This window comes from Podarcis gaigeae (genome assembly GCF_964106915.1).
Source record: "Podarcis gaigeae genome assembly, chromosome: 17".
NCBI lineage: Eukaryota > Metazoa > Chordata > Lepidosauria > Squamata > Lacertidae > Podarcis > Podarcis gaigeae.
The window spans coordinates 29,094,178-29,113,200 of NC_139694.1; positions in this window are offsets into that span (position 1 = coordinate 29,094,178).

The following is a 19,023-nucleotide window of genomic DNA, read 5'->3' on the forward strand; positions in this document are numbered from 1 at the left end:
TAACAAATCTACTAAATAAAAATAATATTGGCTTCTTATTCTTCTTCACCATAAACATCTCATCCTTTCTTTAGAAGCCTCTATCCCTCTCTCTTTTTGCCTTCTTACATTCCTTCTTCTTACATACTCTCAAATATGAGCAAGAAATCATCCTTGGCTTTCTGCAGCCATTTGGGTAGATTACGCACTTCTGTGGCCGTGCAGAAAGAATCAGTCTATTCCTCCACTGATCACTCAATTTCATTTTCGTCTTTGACTCAGGCTCCGTCCAGGCACTTACCAGGCCTGAGAGCATCTTTGTGTGATGGGAGAGCAGGCATGGCCCTGTTCCCTCCACCATTCGAAGAATGTCGCAGCTCGTGAGTGACATGGTGTGGCGTTTGCCCTCCTAGGTGTGTGACATCATACTGGGTTCATAAGGAAAGGGTTAACTAATTGTAAAATGACTAACCAATGGGAACCCAAGGGGCAGCGTTAACTGTGTATAAGGTTTAAGCACAGAGGGTTTTTTTTGGAGAGAGTTAGAGTTAGGGTGGTTGAGAAGACAGTCTGGAGTTAGAAGAGACAGAGAAGTCTGTGGGTTGGGCTAGTCTGGTGTGAGAAAGGGAGAGAATTTGTTAAGAGGAGTCAGTCAAACAGTTGAGATAATCAGTCAGAAGGTATTAGGAAGGTATAGGCTGGTAAAGGACTTGGGTGGCAATCAGAAGGTCGGCGGTTTGAATCCCCACGACGGGGTGAGCTCCCGTTGCTCGGTCCCTGCTCCTGCCAACCTAGCAGTTCGAAAGCACATCAAAGTGCAAGTAGATAAATAGGTACCGCTCTGGCAGGAAGGTAAATAGCGTTTCCATGCACTGCTCTGGTTCGCCAGAAGTGGCTTAGTCATGCTCGCCACATGACCCGGAAGCTGTACACTGGCTCCCTCGGCCGATAAAGCGAGATGAGCGCTGCAACCACAGAGCCGGCCACGACTGGACCTAATGGTTAGGGGTCCCTTTACCCTTACCTTTAGGCTGGTAAAGAAACTAAAGTTAAGATACTGACAGGAATATTATCTGAGAAACCATAAACTTGTTAATGCTTGTAAAATAAACTTGTTTTTTTGGTTCACTTTTAACAACTGTCTGGACTCAGTGTTTTACCAGAGAGTAACGGGTTGGTGGCAGCGTGGAAGTGAGCACAGTGGTGGCACAGGGATCAATAGATCGTTAAACGTCCGGGGACCCTGTGTGATCACCACACACAGCTATTCAGTCGGGCAATTAGCCAAGTGGTGTGATTCTTCCCCTTTAAAAGGGAGGGAGCAGGAAGATGGTACAACGCAGGGCTTTGCATCGACCGGCCTCTGGGCGGAGCATGTTGCATGTCACAGCAGACCGCACTGTGTGCCTGATGGGATGTGCACCCAGTCCTCTATCACGAGATCGTTGCTGCTTAGGAAAGAAACAGAGCCAGGTTGTAATTAATGTTCTTAGAGCTGAGTTGTCTAAAGAAAAGCCTTATCTGAATTTTGCATAAAGGAGGACTGAAGAGTTCATGACAGTGGGTTTCTCCATATGATTTCCTGAATTCTGTTCCCCCCACCTCCCAAACGAACATAGAAATAGTCAGTGCGCCACGTCGCTCTTTGGAATATTAGGAAAGCGGCCACTTCACCGCCTCTGAAAGATAAAAAAATTATTTACAAAATGTTTGTTTAGCTACCGTTTGCTTTTGATTTTGCAGCTGCTCAAAAGGTTTGCTTTCAAATCAGCAGCAACATCAGAAAACGGGAAGCAGAACATTAAAAAGAGGGGGGAATATCTATTGAAACCTAATACTCTTCCTGACAGTCGCCTTTTATGTCTGTGCTTTCCTTTTTGTCAATTATTCATAGATGACGTGAGGGGGCAATTTATAAACAATGAAATATATATGAATCGCTGTAAAGGTAGATCTCTGAGAAAGACAAAGAACTCAGCGTTTCATCAGGTCTTTTTGGAAATACAGTATTAGTTCAAGGCAGAGAACTGATCGAGTCAACAGCTTGATCTGCAAACCAGAGAGATGGCTTGACTATGAGCCAGGCAAAAGCTACAGTCAGGCAAAGAATCATAGACACCGAGAGACAACAGGACTGCTCAAGGTGCCCCGACTATAAAATTGGAGAAACCGAGAGACAGATAGCCGCACCGGCAGCATATCTCTTCTTTCTCGTATCTAAAAATGCAAGAAGGGCCTTTACACTCGCGAGAAGCTCGGCTCTGCCCTCGCCGGTCCTAGAAGGAGCCTTTAAAAAAAGTCCCATATGCTCAGAGACTTTGCGCCTGTTAATTGGGAGAGATAGGAAGCCCAGAACACTTGTTCTTTAGATGTCCTTTTTATGAAGAGGCACATAGCAAGACCATTGATCCCCTAGTGGTGAGGCTTGCCGACCTCCCGCAAAAGCAAAAATTCGACCTTTTCCTGTTAGGTAAAGATCAGAAGACGACCAGATTCTGTGTACTGATCTGTAGGCGCAGACCATCTCCCAACTCAAACCAGTTCGTTATGAAAATCTCCAAACTCAGTTCCATGGGTGACTCTGGGTCAACTCCCTGCGATAGTTTATTGTTGTACATTGTTTTTAAATTTATTGTTGTACATTGTTTTAACTGTCTATTTTTCTTTTGTGAGTGTGCCCCCAAGTGTGTTTTATAAACTGGTCTCCGACCGTAATAAATTATCTATCTTGAACTGAGATGGCTTAACTTGGATTTGAGAGCTACTCTCCGGTAAATGTGACTAGAATTGCAGCAGAGACTGTGTACATATGACATTTTATTGTAGAATCAATGGAAACCCAGTACTTTGTTTTTTTTCTGCACACCATCTAGATCTGTTGCATCTCCTTTTGCCCTGGAAGAGCTCTTCTTTGTTTCCAATTAATTTTTATTAATTTTCCAAATTTTAAACAAATTCACAACAAACCGATTCAAATCTAACACCAATTTAACAATTAATTTTCTGCTCCCTGCCCCCCACCAAGAGCTCATCTGGTTTCATTATGAAAATGAAAGCACATTTGCAGTTTGATTCTGAGTTACCCCAGAACGTGTCCATTTGAAAAAAGATGAAAACAGATGCAGATGATCCTGGAAATGGTGTGTGTTTGTGTTTGTGTGTGTTATCCACACTTGCCCACCAACATTGTGGGTCAGATTCATTTGAAACTACAAACCTGCTTCCGGACGGGGTGCCTAGTCAGGCAGACAAAGACCCCCCAGGAAAAAGAAGGAAGAAAAGGTCCCACGAGAGCCAATTTCCTGGCAGACACACAGAGTAGCATCTAATTGAGAGCAGCCAGAGCATCCCAGGTTCCCTTCCTTCCCAACACCCACCAGGCACCGAAACACAACAAGTCTCCCCTGAGCAGTGATAGGAGAGCTGCAATACCTCGAGCAGAAAGGCTGACAGCCCAGCTAGATCAAGGCCCAGGAATCAGGCAACTGAATTAATTTAGACAAAGTGGGGCAGCTTCCCTCCCCTCTCTGAACAAAGGAGCTGCAATATTTGAGATCTCCAAAAGAAGCGTTTGCAGGACTGACAAGGCCATGGGTAGGCAAACTAAGGCCCACGGGCCGGATCTGGCCCAATTGCCTTCTAAATCTGCGAATGGGAATCACATGTTTTTACATGAGTAGAATGTGTGCTTTTCTTTAAAATGCATCTCTGGGTTATTTGTGGGGCATAGGAATTCGTTCATTTTTTCCCCCTTCAAAATATAGCCCAGCCCCCACAAGGTCTGAGGGACAGTGGACCGGCCCCCTGCTGAAAAAGTTTGCTGACCCCTGGACAAGGGGAGGCCTGGGAGCAAAGTCACCCCCTTTTCTTGCAAAGGTAGGTTTCCCTTCTGTGATTCTCAGCCTTCCCCACATTCATGCCTGCCTCTCCTTCCTGCCACATGCCCACTCTCTGAAAACATCGGGTGGCTTTGGGCCTTCAACCCAACCTGTAGTCATCTGGGGCTGTCTGAGCCCAACACAAATGAGGCCCCGATCCCTCCAAAAAGGCCCAGTTTGGCTGGGGTTCAGGCGATGGTTGCATTCATCTCACAGCTCTACCACTGATGTGTGCCGTAGTCACAAGAAAATAAGCAGTGCTTGGTATTTATGTAGCGACCAGTTGGAAAGCTGTGCCCGGCTTTTATATTGTTTGCAATTATTTTAAGAACTGGAATACAAACTGCTGCCCCCCAGTTAGGGAGCCACATCCAGGAAAATCATAGGCAGACATCCCCAGAGTCATTCTTGGCTCTTCTTTGCACTGGGCGAACATACTCTCTTGTGGTGGGAAGATGCATCTTGAGGAGGGAAAGAACAGGCTCTAGGCAACAAGAGATGTAGATTTTGAGTACCACTCCAGGCATGGAAGGACAACCACGGTTTCATGTCTGTCAGAGACAAGGATTCTGCTTTGAAGAGATCCCTTACATCTGTCAATCTCAAAGCGTGATCTCAGACTCCAGAGCTACATATACATTAGCCTTTCTGAAGGGGCAAATTAGTGCCAGCATCAGTTAGCAAAGGTGGGTTCACGTTCAGTTTCACTCTGTATGTCACACATTGCCATCAATCAGGGGTAGGGAATTGTGATGTGCTGTTGGGTTGCATCTCCAATCTTTCCTGACCAGTGATGATGCTGGCTGGGGCTGATGGGAGTTGGAGTCCAACAACTTATGGAGAGCTACAGGTTCCTCCTGCCCCATCCATGTCTCCCAGATCCACCATCTGAGGCATTCACCTCCTCTGCCTAATGGTAGGGCCCTCTACAAACCCCATATCCCATGTATCAATTACTCAGATTGTGGGGCGCTGCAAAATGTGGGGGTTTTTCACTGCAAAACCATTGCAAAACTCTGGCATGGGTTTGGAGGAGATTCCAAATTATGGGGTTCTTAGTTAATTTGCCTCCTGGCCTGGCCTACATGCCAACCAAAACACAGTTCAGAGCTATGGCTCCTCCCAAAGCTTTCTTCCCTGATGAAGATACCAATATAAATGCATAGTGTGCCGAAATTGAATGAACATTGTCTCTCCGCCCTTTCCTCCAAGAAGCCCCTGGGCATTACAGTGGTACCTCAGGTTACATACGCTTCAGGTTACATACGCTTCAGGTTACAGACTCCGCTAACCCAGAAATAGTACCTCGGGTTAAGAACTTTGCTTCAGGATGAGAACAGAAATTGTGCTCCGGCAGCGTGGCAGCAGCAGGAGGCCCCATTAGCTAAAGTGGTCTTCAGGTTAGGAACAGTTTCAGGTTAAGAACGGACCTCTGGAACGAATTAAGTACTTAACCTGAGGTACCACTGTACTTGCAAACTTCCCATGGGATAATAAGCGATTAAGAGCGTCACTTCTCAGAAAATAGCAAGGTGCTATCTAGCAGTGTCAAGCGCAGTGCTGAGGTCCTTCAGCAGCCCCAGTGAGCGAGTCAAGTTCTTTTGTTTTAAATTATGCTGACAAAAAGGGACAAGCTCTTTTGGGCAACAGCAAGCGGTGGCACTGAGAGTGGGAAGCTCTCTGTTGATCCTGCCAGCTGGACAGAGGAAGACTGGCATAAGTCGGCCGTCATAAGCCTCTCACACTTCCCATCCGACACAAAGCAAACAGAGCAGAAGAGAAAAGAGCGGCCTTTGTGCCTGATGAAAATATTTGTGTAACGATGGGCCCCTGCCATGTTGTTGTCAGCCGTACCGAAATGCTTGTTCCCTGCTGAATGCTTAAAATGGTCGCTTTGTCGGCTGCTGTAATGGATGACAGGGAAGTACAGAGAATTATGTTGTACCCTGCTAGCGCTGGATTTTTGGAATGTGTCTCTCTTTCTTCTTGTACATTAAGAGAGCTTGAATTCACCATCTCATTTGACAACCCACACAATGCCTGAAAAAATACATGGTCTCAGGATTGTGCCATACTGGCAGAATTAAATTTCCCTGGCCTTTTGTCTCTCTCCCATGTAAGAAATGCGGGAAAAACTTGAGGAACATTTTATAATTTAATATATTTATAAAATAGCACAGAATACTTGCCATTTCCCTTGGCAATTGTCTGTGGTGTTATTTGGGACCCAACAAAGCCTGATTGCAGCAGATCCGTATGTTTAAATCCTGAGCTGCCCCAAGCCCCTATATAGGTCCCGCGCCCCCTTGGTCTCTGGCTGCCCTCCGTGACAAGGGAATGCCGGAGTAGATGGACTTGTGGCCTGACACAAGGAATGAGAGTCTATCTTAATAATCAGAGGGCAGTGGGCTAAAGCACTGCTTGCCAGCAGCAGCAGATCTCCCCACAATCTGAAGCCAAGGGACTTTTCTCTCCTGCAAATACAAGAATGGGTGCGGAGTAGAGAAGTTGAGGAGAGAAGGATGCTGGGGACATAAGGAGAACTCTGCTGGGTCAGGGCAATGAGCCATCTAATCCAGGATCCTGTTCTCACAATAGACAACCAGATGCTATGGGAAGCTCTTTAGCAGAGCATGAGTACAGCAGCATTCATCCCACTTACGATTCCTAGGAACTGGTATTCAGAGGAATACTGCCTCCAACAGTGGAATGAGAACACAGGTGGTATACACACACACACACACACACACACGTACATGCACCTGTACATATACATATACATATACAAAGGTAAAGGGACCCCTGACCATTAGGTCCAGGCGTGACCGACTCTGGGGTTGCGGCGCTCATCTCGCTCTATAGGCTGAGGGAGCCGGTGTACAGCTTCCAGGTCATGTGGCCAGCATGACTAAGCTGCTTCTGGCAAACCAGAGCAGCGCACAGAAACGCTGTTTACCTTCCCGCCGGAGCGGTACCTATTTATCTACTTGCACTTTGATGTGCTTTCAAACTGCTAGGTTGGCAGGAGCAGGGACCGAGCAATGGGAGCTCACCCCGTCGCGGGAATTCGAACCGCCGACCTTCTGATTGGCAAGTCCTAGGCTCTGTGGTTTAACCCACAGCACCACCCACGTCCCTATAAATATACATATATATACACACACTAAGGTTGCCCAACTCAGGAGATTACAATGAACAACAGGTCTCCAATGTTTGATATTTGTCAGTGGTATAATTCCAGATTTGGAATTCCAAATCCACCTTCCTTAATTTGTAATTGCATTTTCTGCAATGATATTCTCAGTTCAGAATACGAAACCTTGAGGCCTCTAGGTCGGGACCTCCAGGGGCTTCCTGCCCACAAGCCAGACCCCACGGAGGAATCAGAGTTCCTGCCCTCAAGGATGTGCAGCCAGGCTCTGGCCAGAGTGTTGTTCCTGCCAGCCTCTCCATTCTCCGCCAAGGGAGAAGAGTTGTGGAAGCCAGTCTTGCCCAGCTTGGTTTAGACTACAACTCCCATCATGCCCAGCAATCACAAGTGGTTGTGGGAATTGTAGGCCAAATCATCTGGAGGCCAGCTAGTTGGAGAAGGTGAATAAGGACTGATAAGGACTGGCTTCCCTCTCGTGAAGGCATCACAAGTGTTCTGAGATGCTGCCAGAGCCCTTACACCACTTCCCCAAAACCCAGTAAGTGAGGAAACCTGCTGGGGGGAGAGCAGGGAAGTCTGGGTGGGTTTCTCCACTCTCCATTTATTTATTTATTCCCCCTCCCTTCCTGGCAAAGCTGTAATCGTGTAAAAGTAGGGCAAGTTGTGGGTTCACTGCACTCTGTCTCCAGGACCTGTCCAGGGTCCTGAAGGATCTCTCTTTGCACACACTTGCCTTTGGGATCTTGTCCTTTGTTCCACTCCCTGATGGTCATTCTCCCTGCTCTGGCTATCTGTTCCGGACCCCCCTGGGCGCCTCCTTGCTCCTCTAGATCATGGGTAGGCAACCTAAGGCCTGGGGGCCGGATCTGGCCCAATCGCCTTCTAAATCTGGCCTGCAGACAGTCTGGGAATCAGTGTGTTTTTACATGAGTATAATGTGTGCTTTTATTTAAAATGCATCTCTGGGTTATTTGCGGGGCATAGGAATTCATTCATTTTTATTTTATTTTTTCAAAAGATAGTCCGGCCCTCCACAAGTTCTGAGGGAGGGACAGTGGACTGGCCCCCTGCTGAAAACGCTTGCTGACCCCTGCAAGTCCAGATCTCACCAGGGACTCATCCCTCACACAAGGCTACTAGGCATCAGCAACAGCTAGTTGTGTGTGATGAAGGAAGCAACTCTTTGCATAATCCTATTCCTCTGCTCTAGGACGCAGGTGGCACTGTGGGTTAAACCACAGAGCCTAGGACTTGCCGATCAGAAGGTCGGCGGTTCGAATCCCCATGACAGGGTGAGCTCCCGTTGCTTGGTCCCTGCTCCTGCCAACCTAGCAGTTTGAAAGGACATCAAAGTGCAAGTAGATAAATAGGTACCGCTCCGGTGGGAAGGTAAACGGCGTTTCCGTGCACTGCTCTGGCTCGCCAGAAGCAGCTTAGTCCTGCTGGCCACATGACCTGGAAGCTGTAAGCTGGCTCCCTTGGCCAATAAAGCGAGATGAGCGCCGCAACCCTTGAGTCGGTCACGACAGGACCAAATGGTCAGGGGTCCCTTTACCTTTACCTTTGCATGTGCCACAACAATTGAAATATGCCCAGGAAGATGCAGGCATACATTACACAAAGCCCCTTCAAAGGGGAGGTATAACAGCAAGTTCATGGCAGTGAGCAGCAGGAAAATGAGAGGTCTGCACAGTTGCTGAGAAACACCTGAAAAGGTAAGTAAACAAAAGTGAGGAGAGGAACACAAGAAGAGATGCTGCGAGATTTGGAGATAAAAGGAAAAGGAATGGAAATGTGCTCCACAAATTTCCACCAAGCCCTTACTCTCCCACCGATTTTCTGCACAAACAACTGCTTATGCAAAAATATCAATTATGGAATTCAGAAAATGGCAAATGGTTAGTTTAAAACAAGTGAAGACATTTCGTTTTGGACATCTGTGCATTAAACCGCAGCGCTGCTTCTTCCACTTCAGTTTGAGGCTTTGTTCATGCTTGGAAAATACCAGTGGAAAAAGAAACGCATTCGTCTTGAAATGAAGAGCAGTGATGTGGCTTTGCATTCTGAATTAGGTTTGGGGACTTCAAAGGGTTCCAGAAAAGATACTCAGTGGCAGCTAATCGAAAATGACTGATAAATTTGCAACCTAATTGGAACACGTCAAAAGTTCGGCAGCAACTGTGTCTTTTCCCCACATGCTCTACAGTTCTGTCCTCGCTTAGTGGAAGCAGCAGGGTCAACAATGGGAAAATGCTGTGAAGGAAAGCAATTTGTAATGATGAAACTTGTTTCTTGGGCCACAGGAATTAATCAGCTTCCATTCCGTGATTCATTCCCATTCTGACCTATCACCTTTACAACGAAAAACGTTCAAACCTGAACCTGACGGGGGCTTTCTCAATTGTTGATTGGCACAAAACTGGGAGTGTGCTAGTCAGGTAAGCCCTGGAACTACCTGCCTCATGATATTAGGCAGACACCATCATTCAGTTTTTTTAGATGCCTACGGAAAAAGATTTTTTTCCCCCAGTGGGTCTGTTCAAACACCTGACTGGTTACATGTTTTATTATGTTTCATTGTTTTTAAACACTTTAAATAATAAATATGTTTTTTCTTTTGTTTTTTAATTGTATCTTTATTTACAGGGGGGGGAATAAAAAAAATGATGACTAAACAGATAATGGGGAGATTGTAACTAGTCAAGTGCTGGGTTGTGAACTGGTAGATGCTTTGGGGTTGCCCCATTTGTGCGAACTCCATTAGGCTGCAGTCTGCAATTTGGCCTAGCAGCATGTGCCCAGGGAACAGGGCTCTCGGACCATGTTCACACCATACATTGAAAGCACTACAATGCTGCTTTAAAATGTCATGGCTTCCTGCAAAGGATTCTGGGAGCTGTAGTTTGTTAAGGGTCCTGAGAGTTGTTAGAAGACCCATAACCCTCTCCCAGAACTACACTTCCCAGAGAAAAGCGATTGATCATTAAATCACCCTTGGAATTGTAGCTCTGGGGAGGGAACAGGGGTTTCCTAGTGGTATTTGACAAGAGTTGGGGTGAATAGAAGTGAAAACACATGCTGCTCTTCTTGGCCCTGTTTGGATGATCATGGCTTGGCTCTCTAAGCTGAGATGTGTCTTTATGTGTCGCTCCTTTGCTCCCTGTCTGGTTTGTGCTATTAAAGTCTCTAGTTAGCCATAGTTTCCCATTTCCAGAATAGGGAGGGATCTTAAACCACAGTTTATATAATAATTTAATAATAATTTATTATTTGTACCCCGCCCATCTGGCTGGGTTTCCCCAGCCACTCTGGGCGGCTTCCACAGAGACCAAGAATACACAAAAATGTCACAGATTAAAAACTTCCCTGAACAGGACTGCCTTAAGATGTCTTCTGAATGTCAGGTAGTTGTTTATCTCTTTGACATCTGATGGGAGGGCGTTCCACAGGGTGGGCACCACTACCAAGAAGGCCCTCTGCCTGGTTCCCTGTAGCTTTGCTTCTCACAATGAGGGAACCGCCAGAAGGCCCTCAGCGCTGGGCCTCAGCGTCCGGGCAGAACGATGGGGGTGGAGACACTCCTTCAGGAGTTTGAAGCTGTTTCAATATCATGGCTTCCTCCAAACCTGCTAACTATCATTTCTTGGTTTAATGAAATGGGAAGCTATGGCTAATGAGAAGCCTTCTGGTTTACTTGCAATTCACATGAAGGAATGAGCAAAGGAAGACAGGTATAACTTGGCTTACAATAATCCAAACAGGCTCACTATGCCTGACAAACCTTTCTCAGCCAAATGAATTGAAGCAGATAATTCTGTGCATCCAAAAGAAGTGGGTTAAAAAATCAGCGTGAAAAGGCAGAGAAAACATCCAGAAAGCAAAGGCCATTATTAGCAGTGGATGTACTGTAGAAGATTGTGTTGCTCTTATATTCTGGCCCTTGTGCCTTTAGGACGTTTTCCTCAACATCATTTTAGCACTAACAAGTCATCTATCATCCCTATTCATCAGAGGAGGCCAGAAATAAAACGAGGTCACCCGGTTTCTAAAAGGCGGTTATCCCCCCAAGTACTTGAGGCTGCCAAGAGCGCGGCTGGCAGACCTTCTTACTAGAAATACTTCTATCGCCGTTCCGTAGTGCAGCCTGGAGGCCTCTGCTAAAGCCCCTCTCCCCGTCCACAGTTGCAGTTTTATAAAAAGCGAATTGCTCCTGCTATACTTTGCATTGCTATCGGTTGATTGGTAATGTTCAGACTTAGACGCAGGGGCAAAAGCGGTGGAGGAACAGCATGTGAGGAAATAAGTAACGTTGCCTCAAGCCAGAAATAAGAAGAGCATTTAAAGAGCTGCTTCAACTGAGCAGGCCATTTTGCATTTAGATGTCTAAATAAATAAGTAATTTTGAAAGTAGCAAAAGGTACCAATACTCTTTTATGGCCTCCTTGAAAGTGACGGCGCTGTGTCAGATCTTTCTAGTATTCTGACCGAGTAGCCCCAAGAGCTGCTGGACAACGAAAACAAGAAAACGGTTATTGTTGCCGTAGACAATAAAGTAATTATATTTAGCAGGGTAAACTACAGATATCGTCTGGCTTCCAAGGAAGCTCTGACCTTTGGGGCATCAACTGCGTCCCATAACACACAACCACTTTTGCACTAAGAAGAATATAAGCTGCCTCATCCGCCACCATCTTCAGCACCAAGCAAAAACATGTTGTATCGGCAGATCTCCTGCTGTCAAGCACACTTTCTGTCCTCTCCAAAGCCAGCTCCAATAATTAAAGGTTTCTCCTTCTGAAGGCAGGGGATTAAAAGAAAGGAAAAGCAAAACTTCGGTCTGTCAAGGACAGTATTTTTGAAGGTGAAAGGCAAAACATCCCGCTTTCCGTTATGGATAAATGTTTGTTTTTCAGGTAGATTGAAGAGGGTACATGCTAAAGAAAGTGGAAGCAACAAAGCTTCTTGTCTGATGCCTGAATTAGCTTCCATATCTACTTTATGAAATGAGGATATACAGTTCAGAGTTTGGAAGAATCTCCATTAGAAAGACGATGAGAATTTTATTTATTACATTACTTAGTAACTTTATTCAAAAAAGGTCTCAAAACAACTTAACAAGAAATAATATGGAATCGTAGACTCATAGAATTGTAATGTTGGAAGGGACCCCCCAAGGATTTTCTAGTCCAACCCTCTGCAATGCAGGAAACTCAACAAAAGCATCCATGACAGAGGGTCATCCAATCTCTGCTTTAAAATCTCCAAGGAAGGAGAGTCCACCACCTCTTGTAGGATATTGTTCCACTTTCTAACAGCTCTTACTGTCACAAAGTTATTCCGTATGTTTAGTTGGAATCTCCTTTCTTGTAACTTGAAGTCGTTGGTTCATGTCCTGCCCTCCAGATCAGGAGAAAACAAGTTTCCATGTGACAACTCTTGAGATATTTGAAGATGGCTATCATATCTCTGGACGCAGGTGGCGCTGTGGGTTAAAGCCTCAGCGCCTAGGACTTGCCGATCGAAAGGTCGGCGGTTCGAATCCCTGCGGCGGGGTGCGCTCCCGCTGCTCGGTCCCAGCGCCTGCCAACCTAGCAGTTCGAAAGCACCTCCGGGTGCAAGTAGATAAATAGGGACCGCTTACCAGCGGGAAGGTAAACGGCGTTTCCGTGTGCAGCTCTGGCTCACCAGAGCAGCGATGTCACGCTGGCCACGTGACCCGGAAGTGTCTCCGGACAGCGCTGGCCCCTGGCCTCTTGAGTGAGATGGGCGCACAACCCCAGAGTCTGTCAAGACTGGCCCGTACGGGCAGGGGTACCTTTACCTTTACCTTTATCATATCTCTTCTCACGGTTTCCTCTTTTCCAGGCTAAACAGACCCAGCTCCTTCAACCATTCCTCATCAGGCTTGGTTTCCAGACCCTTGATCTTCTTGGTCGCCCTCCTCTGCACACCTTCCAGATTGTCAACATCCTTCTTAAGTTGTGGTGGCCAGAACTGGACACAGTATTCCAGGTGTGGCCTGACAAGGGCAGAACAGAGTGGGACTATGACTTCCCTTGATCGGGACACTATAATTCTCTTGATGCAGCCTAGAAAAGCAGTAGGAGTTAAAATCAGGAACTTTAAAACAACGTACAATACAAAATACCTGAAATTCTCACCCAATAACGTAATAATAAAGTCAAGTCCAACCACCCAGGGCAGCAAACAGGGATGCAACATCTGTGCTCAGGACTCAGGCTGATTCATATGGGGAGAGGCAGCCTTTGAGAAAGTGCAATTCTGAGCCACATAAGGCTTCACAGCGCAGAAGCAACACTTTGAATGATCATCATATCAAATATTTAAGTAATGCATTTGACCCAGTGAATTTCATAGCCAAGTGGGGATTTGAACCGTGGTCTTCAAGGTCCTAGCCCAGTCCTCTCACCACTACTCTAAATGGATTCTCACATAGGTGTCCTTTTTTTTATAATAGCAGTTGTAATAGCTACAATAATTGTCAATATTAATGACTCAATCCCTATGAGTAGGCAGAAAAAGTTCCAAGTAGGCAGGCCTCAAAGCTGGGCAAAGCAGAAAGTTGAGGCCAAGAATTCTCTTTCACTGTGTGTTCCTGACTTAGTGTCTTCCACTTAGCTGAAATAAATAAAAATAAAAATAGTTTGCTGTCATCTTTACCTCTCTTTTTTTAGTGATATGGAAACAACATTGTTTCTGACATTCAGCCCTTACATAAAACTGATGTCATGACTTGATCTGGAAATGGCAATGTTTATCATTAGGGTTTCTTTTTAATATATATGAGGGATGTGGGTGGCGCTGTGGGTTAGACCACAGAGCCTAGGACTTGCCAATCAGAAGGTCGGTGGTTCGAATCCCCATGACGGGGATGAGCTCCTGTTGCTTGGTCCCAGCTCCTGCCAACCTAGCAGTTTGAAAGCACGTCAAAGTGCAGGTAGATAAATAGGTAAATGGTGTTTCCGTGCGCTGCTCTGGTTTGCCAGAAGCGGCTTAGTCATGCTGGCCACATGACCCGGAAGCTGTACGCCGGCTCCCTCAGCCAATAAAGCGAGGTGAGCGCCGCAACCCCAGAGTTGGTCACGACTGGACCTAAGGGTCAGGGGTCCCTTTACAAATACACACACACACAAATTGTTGGGCTTGTGAAGGGTATTGCATTCAGACAGCAGGAAGATGAACTTACACAACAAATAAGCAACACAAAGCGAAGGTAAGCCTCCATCCATTTGCCCTGCTAGCACAGGACCCCCTAGTCATTCTTTGACCTTGGTCATCAAGACGGTATTCTCTCAAAGGAGCTTTCGTACACCAGCAAATGGGCTGAAGCTACCAGAGGTCAGTGAGCAGACATCTGGCCTTAAGAACTCAGAGCTGTTGACATAGGTTGGTTTTGACCTCTGGAGGGGAAGGCTCCATGAATCATCCAATTTACTCCAGTCAGTCAGGGCTATTAAGTGGGAAATGTTGAATGAAGCTTCTGCGGCCCGCTTGCTAAAGACTTAAGATGACACTGGGCATGAACCTATTATGTCTATGGATTTTGATGTGTGTGACACTCCCCACCATATATAAAATTTGTAATTAATTCATTTTGTATACTGCCCTATACCTGTGGACCTCAGGGCAGTTCACAACATACCGTAAATTTGCAAAATACAAACTTGAAGAACCCTTTTTCTAGAAACAAAGATTGTGGATAAAAAAATTAACATTTGGCACCCGGGTAATTCAGACTCAATGCTCGGAACAGCTGACTGTTGCAACATACAATATAATAATGCAAATTGAACAGATTTGCATAACTTCTACTATGTTGAATTAATTAGTTTGCATTTCTAAAAGCTATTATTTAGCCTGATTTTGATCATTGTAGGGAGAGGCTAGGGACTAAAGAGAGTGCTGAGGTTCTGCCCCGACCATGGGAAATCTTGCTCAGAGCTCATCCACAATTCCGCTTGTCGCACAGATCCAAGTGGTTTTCCGTTTGCCCCACCTCTTTCCCCAGGAAAACCCGCTCTTTAGTGCTGAATCAGCACAAACATCAACCAGTGGAAAACCCGACTGACTTGTGCTTCGATTTAGTGGGCAAGTTGGGATTTTCCCAGGGAAAAGTTACCTTTCTAGCTTCCATAAATTCACCAGATAAGTTATGTGATAGGAATTTTGAGGTCTGCTTACAACAGTTCCAAACATAAGGTAGCAATCGTAAGAGCTAGAAGCTTGCTGGGAAAGAATAAAGCAGGCATTTTCCGAGATATCAATTCTGCACCTAAAATGCTTCTTTCTTGTTTCATGGTGCCATGGAATTGTGACATACATACATAGATATCTTCTTCTTCTTTGGCAATCCCTTGTAGCCGAGTAAGGTTGTCTTCCATAAACACGGTTTTAACAATGAGTTAATAAGTAACTGTGGAGGCTAATTCGGGATCCACAGGTCCTTCCACAGTGGGGACATTGGTTTTTGGGGCGGGAATTGATCATGGTGTGGATTTGCCAAGGGTACCTTCCTCTTAGGACGTTTCTCCCTTGCGTCCTGAGTTCAAGTGTCTTCAAAGCCCATGACACCTTTGGTAAAGGCTGTTCTCCAACTGGAGCCCTTGCAGGCCACTGTTTCCCAGTTGTCAGTGTTTACCTCACCGGCAGCATATCTAAAGATGACAGGCTTCCTTTACACCTCATGCTTCCCATTACCACTTCAGGTAATATGATTGACAGCGCAATCCTATCCTTCCCTACTCGGATCATATCCTTCTGATCACTGAGGCTTCCTGCCTGGTGAATGGATCTGGACTTGAAACCTGAAGTCCCAAGTTCTCTTTATGAGAATAAAGGGGATCTGTGAACATGGACCCCAGATGTACACTAGCAGCTCAGCACTATGGATTCCAGGCAATGTCCTGTTGGTCTTTCTTTCAGTATTTAGCACTTCTTCCTCCTGGCAGAGTTGTGTTCAATGAACCTGGTTTTCCAGCTCTTTGGAAAACTTTCTCTAAACATTAGCCATACTTGGCTCCATGCGCAATATGATAAAACTGACTACAGTGGTACCTCGGGTTACATACGCTTCAGGTTACATATGCTTCAGGTTACAGACTCCGCTAACCCAGAAATAGTGCTTCAGGTTAAGAACTTTGCTTCAGGATGAGAACAGAAATCGTGTTCTGGAGGCACGGCGGCAGCAGGAGGCCCCATTAGCTAAAGTGGTGCTTCAGGTTAAGAACAGTTTCAGGTTAAGAACAGACCTCCGGAACGAATTAAGTACTTAACCTGAGGTACCACTGTATACGTCCCCCCCCCCACCAGCCCAGTTAAATAGCCATACAGATTGCCTCTTTTCCTGTTCTGTGAATCCTGAGCTGTCTTCTGCATTTCTTGGGAGAAAGAGACTGTTAAGTAAATTCCCCTTCTCCTGTCTCACAGTTGCTATGTGATCTCTGTCTGCTTCCAATCCACTTGACAAACAGTCTCCTTGAGAGTTTGGACTGCATTTGCATGAGCAAACAGACTTAACAAAAGTACTAATGAGCTGTGAATGTATTGTGTCAGGGACTTCTCATGATTTGCCAATGCCCCTTCCTCTGAAAGGAACCTCTTGGTGTGTGCCTACAAGCACGCACACACGCAGGGCAAATTGTTTGCATACAATTTTCCAGAGTAAATAAAGGCCACAGAGAACTCCCCCTGGCCAATCCCCTTTTATATCATTGGAGAGATTCCATGTAAGCCTTCTCGGGGATGAATGGTGGATTCTGCAAACGCTGCTGTGCTTCCTGGATATCACCCTACATGGGCGGATGTCAGCAGGGACAAAATGCCCAAAATGCAGTTGTGTGTTTTCCGATTGTTTTGTATAATCCATCTGTGGATGAAACCGGCCTGTCATTTATCAAGGCCTTTTTGTGTGCGCCTGTTTCCAAACAGCTGCATGCATGGCTGTGATTTCCTTGTTTATTATTTCCTCCAGCTGATGGAGTGGGATCAGATAACAACGGCCAAACTGTAATGTTTCTCTCCAGCACTGCATATGCCCATGTTTGCAAGACTGCTTCACAGAATTGCTGGCCAACTCGTTTTGTTTGTTAATTAGTGGCAACCCCAGCTTTCTGGCTAAATTTCCTCCAAGGGTAAATGGCAGACAGCTGAGTGAAAAATCTCCCTTCTGCTTGGTTTGGATGAAATTTGGCACAGATGTATTTCATTTTTTATGAAAGGATGTTTCAGGCTGTGAGATCCAAGAGCAGTCCCAGTTCTGCTTCAAAAAAACACTACTAGATCCTGCAGTCAGGAAATGTTACACAAGCTAGGCCCCACTCCAGAACTTGGCGCTGGGCATGACCTGGTGTTGCTGCTCATGCGCAATCAGTTTCCATAGTGCCGAACAGCTGTTTGGAGAACAAACGAAAAGAGTCACTCTGGATTTGGAACGGGTATGTACACCAATGAAATCCCCATTTTGGTCCCACTCACAGTGACTCCTCCCCAGGGAGCAAGGCCTAATCTAAGAAGATGAACAACAAAGATGAACAAGACAGGTGTGAGGATTTAAAGTGAGAACCTCAGGTTAGGGGTCACGAACAGTTGGACACGACTAAATGACTAAACAACAACAACCTCAGGTTAAGAACTTAATTCGTTCTGGAAGTCCGTTCTTAACCTGAAACTCTTCTTAACCTGAAGCGTCACTTTAGCTAATGGGACCTTCTGCTGCTGCCATGCCGCCACTGCACGATTTCTGTTCTCATCCTGAAGCACAGTTCTTAAACTGAGGTACTATTTCTGGGTTAACAGAGTCTGTAACTTGAAGTATATGTAACCTGAAGTGTATGTAACCTGAGGTACCACTGTACTCAGACTGTCTTGCTCTGGCAGCTGAATTCTATATACGTAAGCAGCTATATAAATACCGTATTTTTTGCTCTATAAGGCTCACTTTTTCCCTCCTAAAAAGTAAGGGGAAATGTGTGTGTGTCTTATGGAGCTAATGCAGGCTGTACAGCTATCCCAGAAGCCACAACAGCAAGAGGGATCACTGCTTTCACTGCGCAGCGATCCCTCTTGCTGTTCTGGCTTCTGAGATTAAGAATATTTTTTTTCTTGTTTTCCTCCTCCAAAAACTAGGTGCGTCTTGTGGTCTGGTGCGTCTTATAGAGCGAAAAATACGGTACATTTTCTCGCCTGTGCTGTTTCCAGTTGTGAAATAAATGTCATCTACTGTACTGTTCACACTGGGAACAGTGTCCTCTGCACGCCCCCCCTCTGCTAAGATCTGACTAAGCTCCTTTCTGCAGTTGTTGAGGGCGAGCGAACAGATGGATAGCGTAGAACGGCACACGCTGAACACAAGCGGCTATTTTTTGCATCCCTTGTCTGTTGCCTTTTCAGCCTGCCTGTCTCCAAGGGGACCCAGCTTCATTCCAGTCTAGAACAATGATGCAAAAATGATGGTGAGACAAGGGGGACTTCTCTGCATGGGAAGAAAGGATCGTTTTGATGAACTAATCCCAGCAATTTTCTTCCCACGCTTCTGAGATATGGCAGCATAAAAACACGACTCACATCGTCTTCAACACACCGGCAGAGAGGCTGATTCGTCTTACAGATGATAGTCTGTCCTTAAAAAATAAATAAATAAAAAGCATTTTAAATGGCAGGCATCCCCCCTCTCTCTCTCAGTATTATTGTGGGCTTGTGTGAGACGGCGGATCTCTTGCTCCTGCTAAACAAATTGAATCGAAACAAAAACTCCATCCAGATCAGTGAGCAGCATTTTACCCTTAGACAACTTCCTGCCTCAGGGCCAAACATCTTTAGAGAAGATCCATGATCAGAGCTCCTATCACTTTTGTTGTTTGTCAAAAGCAGTCACAGGGAGGGGTTTGTTTTGTTTTTAAATGCCTCTCCAGTTCAGCATCCTTTTCTCCCACTGGTCAGTCCAGATGCCGATCGGAAGCCCCCTTGAAGGCAGAAACAGAACAGCCTTCTTCCACT